The sequence below is a fragment of the Argiope bruennichi genome, chromosome 1 (genome assembly GCF_947563725.1).
Source record: "Argiope bruennichi chromosome 1, qqArgBrue1.1, whole genome shotgun sequence".
NCBI lineage: Eukaryota > Metazoa > Arthropoda > Arachnida > Araneae > Araneidae > Argiope > Argiope bruennichi.
Window position 1 is genome coordinate 86,712,245 of NC_079151.1, and position 7,929 is coordinate 86,720,173.

Sequence of the window (7,929 nt, forward strand, 5' to 3'; positions counted from 1 at the left end):
GTGATTAAATGAGAAAACTAATGCTACCTGCAGCGATGTTTACCTCAGTATATAACGTAATCATGGGCTAATTTTGTTTACAGTTGGTTGTGATTTCTTCCCTTATAATGGCAAAAGACTGTAAAATTGATGACTAGGTGCTTGTGATTACATTCAATTATTTTCAAAATGTTTTACTATAGTTTATTGGTTTCTTTTTCCACTTGAGACATTTAAGCTGCTAAGAATCAATAAATTTGATTGGGCTTTTGTGTATTTTTCCCTCTGTAAAATACATCTTTTTCTAAGTTGAAATATTTTATTCTTTATAGCAAATAAAAAAAATTTCAGGAAATGTGAAGGATTGTAAACATGTTGCCTCACTTCATTATAGAACTCAAAACAATTATTATCTTACAAGTTTTAGAAACTAACAAAGGGCTAGATTTAGCTTCTGTCACATCTTAACAAATGTGTCAATTTTAATTTCTAATTAAGTCTAATGTATTTGTGGCAATTATTCTAGAAAATTTCTGAATAGTCATAAGAGACAATATTTGCTCACTATTTGTTTTTAATGTCTTAAAAGTGAAATGGGGACTATTTTAATTAATTTGAGCATTAATTTCATCATAATATTAAGGAAAGAGTTCGATTTTTAACCATTATTTATTTTCTTTGAAAGCAGATGCAACCCAGGAATGAAAGCAAAAAAAAGAGACTGTGAAAAAATATTTTAGACTTCTGTAGAGAAAACATTTTTCATTTTCTGCACATGGAGATTATTGTGGGAAAATAAGAGCTTATTCAATTCAGAAGTTCGAAGTGAACCAGAGTTTAAGAGATTAGAGAAGAAAAAAAAAAATTTTTAGAGCGTAGGTAAATTAAATGTTGTTGCATGTTTATAATCACTTCTCACTCTATTTAATACTTTTGCATTTATTTGATTGATATATGTCCATTTATAAATTGATTACAATTTTTATTTATAACAAATTCATTAGTAATTAAGGTATTATTAGTAGCAAATTTATGCTTTTTGCATCTTTAGGCAGTGAACATTATGAAGTCCCTCATTTAATAAGCAATTTAATTTTTGCATTTCAGTTCATTCTTTTAATTTGTTAATGATTTAGGCCAATTTTTTATTTTAGTAGCTTCATGAAAATGTAATGTTTCATGATTGTATTATGACTTTTTTACTATTGCTCAAAAGTATGCAGAATCCCATTTGTACACAATTATATTTAAAAGGTAGCTGCTGCTTATAATTACTGAAATGAAAAAAGTGATCATTGTGGACCTGATCTATATGACAAAAATACTTTAATATTTTATAATTCATGGAATTTGTATTTATTACAAATTGATTTATTAGGCTAATAACATTTTCTTATTCGTTCTGCTTAGACCTTCTCTCAGTTCAGCGACCCTAAGCAGCTCCCTAATCGAAAATCTGGCACTGTATGCGATTTGTTTTTCAATACATCATATTCTATAGATTTGGCTCAAAGTTTAAATTAGACGGATTTTTCGAGTTGTGGGCCTAAGTCCGATTCGACTATTGGATAAGATAGGTTTGAATGCGATATTTAAATCATATTATTTAACAAAAATAAAATCCGATGAATAATTTGACTCCGTAACCCCCATTTTTCAACGATCTCTCCCCGACCTGCATCCTCTAAGGTATTCTCTTCTGATTTTCCCAGCACGTGCCAGATCCCTCCAGGCTCAAAAGCAAAATATAAAATCACTCTTTTAAGTCTCTTTCAGTCGTTCGCTTGCATCAAGGAATACGTGACTCCCCCCCCCCCCTCCCTCTTCTGCAACCCTGAAACATGCTCGCCTTTTAAACAGGTTTCGCAATTTTCCACCCGAAACTCGTCATTCTTCGTGTCCGGCTCCAGCCCCGGGGGCAGGAGAGAGAAATATTTCTCGTTCGTGTTCCGTCATCTCCCGTAGACCTGTTTTTTATTCATTACGAAGTCGTTGCAGAAAGGGTGGGACGCAGGCGAAGTGCACGTGCGAGCACTGATGCAACGACCAACGAGAAATTTTTTGATGCAAGTCCGAGCAGAAGAAAAGAAAACTTGCCTGTCCAGTCGTGAATGCGTGAATTCTGCGAGTAGACAAAGAAACCAGTTACGACTTCTGGAAGTTCATTGAAAGATAAGGTAAACGTTTTCTTCAGAGGGAAAAATTGCCTTTCATAATTGAGGCAATTCAACGGTTTGATGTAAATATTTCTAGTTTTTTTAATAATGACATTTGCATAATTTACGAACATAGAATCTAAACTGAAATCTTTTATATAATCTTGCAGCTAATTTTTAAACTTTATAAGAAAAGGCAGAAATAACAGAGAATCAGCTTCACAGTTAGAGAATAGTCAGCTAGAAACCTATTTCCCACGAAGATCCAGACAATAGTAGTTGCAAATGGGGCCTGGACACCCACTAGGAATTAGCGAAACATTTAAGTTGCAAGTGGGTGTCCAGGTCCCATTTGCAACTTAAATGTTTCGCTAATTCCTTATATTTAGCTTTAAAACTCATAAAGACCCACGTCCTTTGCACTTAATCGAGAACATTACATCTGGCTCCCCAATCCCGGAGTTTTTTTTTTTTTTTCAGCAGAACACAGAGAAAATTATATTTATGCTACTGAAAACGTTAGTTGTATCAAAGCACCATATGAAAAATGCAAAATAATTGTTTTCACATAAATATCGCATTTAAGAATATTTGAAGCACGGGATTTTTTTAAAAAAAATTTAAGGATTATTGTGCTTTAAAAACTGAAGAATGCAAGACTTAAATTAAAATTTTTATTTAATTATATTATTAAACTCGAAATAAAGCTTACTTTCGAACTCTTTCTACGCAATCGAATATTGAAAAAGGAGCGCGCGCAACTGACTTCAGTTGTCCGGACTTCTACTTTTTAAGATATGAAAATGGAAGAAATTCCCAAAATGCCAGTGGTCAGCTTCTAACTTGCCTTAAATGCAGCCACTATGAAGCTGGGAGTTTTCCATGAAAAATCGATTTTCTGTGATTTGCAAGGCTCGCTGAGTGTCCTTCCACATTAAAAGTAGCATAATCGTACTAATATTTAATCTCCAAAGATTGTCCCTCGGAGCATTTGTATTTCCCGATCATTACGTCATTGATACAGAAACTTAATAGCGAGGCCTGAGCTTCGAGACTGTAAAATTTTAAGTTGGCAATCTGTATTCACAAGATATTAGCTGTATGTGTGAGGCTGATAATATTAAAAAATCTTACTTCGAGAGCAGAATTTTCTTAGTGTCATGTGGAAGTATTGAGAGGAGGATTGATTCAATTGTCATCCTTGTCACTTAACCATGTTTCAAAACTTCTTGTCCTCGAATAGCCCTCCTGTTATTTTAATGTGAAGTTTGAATATAATGCACCCTGTCGTATGGATATGGTACGGAGTAAATTCATCGCCATCTTAAAATATCTGCATTGCTTTTATTTAAAACTGTGAGAGTAAAGTTCCAACTGAAACTTTAAGTTTGACATTCATGATCAAAACTCGCCAATGGAGTGGTGGCACTTTACAATTGAATGTCAATGCAGAAAATCGGTCAGAATTTGCGTGAACTTGCAGTGACAGGTTGGATATTCAACCTATCCTAATTTCCATCAGGAAGGGTGCTCACTGAACGAAAGTGGAAGAAAATTACATTATATACCACAAGCCATTTTGTAATAAAGCATTGCAGATGGGAGGAAAAGCGGCAATGTAAATAGCTAAAGGAATTGAAAAAGTTATAATTTGTTCATTTTCAATCTTACGTTGCTTCTTTATCTGTAAGTTACAACAAATTTTGAAAAAAAAAAAAAAAATGGCTACGTATGATATCTAGCAAAGAGTAAAATTTACTGATTTTTCTAATCTAGTGAAAGATCAATTCTTTATACTCAAAGGAAATGCTGAGTACATTTCAATATCAAAGGGCCTCTTGGCCTTGTTTTTCACATCGAATGCTGGAATAAAACATTAATTATATTTTGAAATAAAATAAAAGGCTTTATATAAAACATGTGCAAAAGTTACTTTTAATTTTATATCATTCATTATTTTCCCCTGCTGGTTATTCTGTTATAGCAATAATCAAGTTTGGATGAAAACGCAATATCAAAGTAGGGGAAGAAATAATACCTCGGAAAAACAAAGGAATAATACCTCGGAAAATCATTTGGTCCAGAATTCAAAACAAACGTTCAATTAATTCTTGTAATAAAAACAATATATCATTTTATCATTACAATTTTAATTTGTCGTATTTACATGTGCGCAGACTGAGATTTCTCTTTGACGGATTGCCTGCGAATTTTTATACAAATCTATTTAGTATAAAAACCACATAACAAAGTGCATTCATCTAACTCGTTCTGAGATGTATTTACAGATAAACTAGTTCTACATTTGGGTTTTTCGGGAAGTTATAAAACTTTCAAGATTCATATAAATTCCAAAATCAAATTTTGTAATTGACGATTGTAATACTTTCTCTATATGTACTTCGTATACGGGGATATAAAGAAGATTTTAATCTCTGATTTAAAGAAATCAAATAAGTCGTTCTATAAGATTTAATCGGTAGCAGAAACTTAATATTATGTTTATATCGTAAAAAATGCAAACCTTTATCATTTTTTCCAGATATTTGAATTTGCAGTAAACTTTTTTTCATTCTTTTTTTAATTAAATTTTTGGTTTAATTTGAAATAACCAACTTCGAAACATGGCAAAATTAATATAGGAATCACATTTGTAAAGAAATATTAATGACATTAGTCGTTCAAAATGGGTTTGTTTTCGTCATCTATTACTGCTATCTATACTTATAATAAAGCTCAATGTGTGTGTGTGTGTGTGTGTTGGCGCTCTACAGGCCAGGTCATTTGACATACAGCTATCAAATTTGGTACATGTATACCTTAGAGGTCGGGAATGTGCACCTGGGGTCCCTTTTTTTGAAATTTTAATTAGAATTTTAATTATTAGTTAAAAACTAACTTTCCCGCCAAAAAAATCTTCCATTTTCCCCACCGCCAACTTTTCCGCCAAAAAAATCTTAAATTTTAAACACCGCCAAACGAGAAAGGCTTCCGTTTCTTTTTTCTCCCAACAGTAATGAGGCTAGGGTTAAAATTTTTCGGCGGATTATTTCAATCGGTTCTGTTTATTTTCTTAATGTTTGATGCATTTAAAATTAAACATTGTTAATGAATCAATCTTTCAGATTCATTCTGAAGTACTTTTGATTTAAAATAAAACAGAATAAAGGAAATTAAAAATTTCTAATCCACATAGCGTTACCCCAACTGGCGTAGAAAAAATCACGTATTTGCGTTACGTAACCGGCGAAGAAAATTCACGCATGCGCATTCTGTTCTGATTGTTGCCATGACAACGTTGGATGATTTAAATTATTTTTGGGTTAGTTGCATGCTTTTGTAAGTAAATTGTATTTATGTTAGTTATATATTTTTTGTATATGCTTATAGTTTTAAGTACATCGTTTTTTAAGTAGTTTTTTAAAACCTGTTTTCAACCGTTTATTTTAAACGATTCGTTTTATTTTCTTAGTGTTTGATGCATTTAAATTTTAGCATTGTTAATTAATCGATCTGCTCATAATGAATCTAAGAAAATTTTGTTGACCAACTCTTGAGATATTACATAAATTAAAAAAGATATTCTTTAGTGCCCATAAAGTTTAAACGCTGAGTGACTCTATTTTCAGTAATCAGATTATAAAAAAATGCTTTGTTTCAGTAAAAAATATTATTATATTAATTGAAGATAAATTCTTTCCACTTTAATTTAAAGCATAAATTATACCGTCTTCAGCCGTTTATTTTAAACGATTCGTTTTATTTTCTTATTGTTTGATGCATTTAAATTTAAACATTGTTAATTAATCGATCTGCTCATAATGAATCTAAGAAAATTTTGTTGACCAACTCTTGAGATATTACATAAATTTAAAAAGATATTCTTTGGTGCCCATAAAGTTTAACGCTGAGTGACTCTATTTTCATTAATCAGATTATAAAAAAATGCTTTGTTTCAGTAAAAAATATTATTATATTAATTGAAGATAAATTCTTTCCACTTTAATTTAAAGCATAAATTCTACGGGTGCTAACAGAAAATGAGAGAGATACATATTACGTTATGACTGAAGGCCTTTATAATATTATGAATGAATCATATGACAATCAAAATTTGAAGTTATAAAATAATTTGATGAAAAAGCTATTAAAGTAGGAATTGCATAAAATATTTAATTATTAAAATTTTAACGAACATTAAGATTGGCGAACCGGCTGGTCGCCAAAGGCGGCTAGTTTAAAATAAATTAAAAATTGGAAAAACTCTACATAAAACAAACGATTTACATTACAAATGATTTGGGACCAAATAACTTCTTTAAATCATGTGTTTTCTATTAAATTGTATAAAGCATTCGATTGAATATTATTTTTATAGTAAAAAAATTATTATATTTTTTCTTAGGTATATTAAACTTTAATTTTTTATTTACTTATTTAATGTTCTTGTTTTTAGTACAGTTGAAATATTCTGGTTAAATGTACACTGAAAGCCACGAAATTCACGTTTTAACTTAAACCTTCGCAATGTAATCCACTTTTATTCTTGTCTTATTCTAGCTGAAATGCACAGGTGTTTTTGATTTCCGCTCGTATTTCGTAAAAAGGAAAATAAAAAGAATGGAATGATAAGAGTATGCTTAGATAAAGCAGGACCATCACGTGTTTCATAACGTGATTGTTGAAAGCGGCATTCATTTTAAAAATAGTAAAAAAATTTCATCAGTATTTGACGTTATCTATTGAACGGATATACAAGTTCAGTTAAGTAAGATGACTTTTAAAAATGTAAACTAATTTATATACTTTGCAATCTCAGACTGTGTGGATTATGTGATCCCACTTTTAATAATTGGTCAATTTATTTTCACATTTCAATACACTTTTAACATGTTAATGATTAATTTTAGTACAGTTTCTGTTTCATTTATTTATTTTTAAATATATATAATGGAAAAAAATAGCTAAATAATAAAACTCTTAAGATTAATCATGATTAATAGATACCAGTTTCTTACTTACAAATAAAAGCATTCAATAATTTTAATGAAATAATTAACTGCAAACAAATATAATTTTACAAATTATTATTTTACAGTATATTTAAATGGAATATAACATAATTAGGTTAAGTGAATAATTAATATTCCAAATATTATAAATGAATAACTAATTATTCTTTATTTTTTTAATATTGGTTTTCACAATTCAATGCAAACACGCACCGTAATCCTAATATTTTATATTTCATAGAATTTGCATTCTTGCACGTTCTTTTATAAATTTATATATATGATGACAAGGCTAGTAATATTTTTTAACGAACCTGTTGTGGCACCCCTAAGGCTAGGGGCAATAGGTAGTTTTGTTAAAAATCCGTCACTAAATTTATATAATTTTCGCAAAACTGAATTAGGCGTTATAGTAAAATGAAAACGTACTTCTTTTCAAAATCAGAAAGAATTTTACATTTCTTATACTAGATGCCAATAACTTTTAATTAGTTTACTTGCACCGTTTCTAAAATATGATACCTAGCTCAGCGTAGCAAAAATTGGGGATTCGTCCACTCAAGAATTCAATACCACTTTATTAACATACATTAGTCATAAAACACTATGTAAAACAAAAAGAAAAAATAATTATATAGTTTGTTTTAAAAAAAATTGCTGATATATTGTTTCCTATTCTTCGGACAACGACAACGTTGGGATGTTTCGGAGTTCTACAGTGTGACAAAGTGGTTACGAGCACCCCCACATCATAATTTGGAATAGCAATTATTAATTTGTAA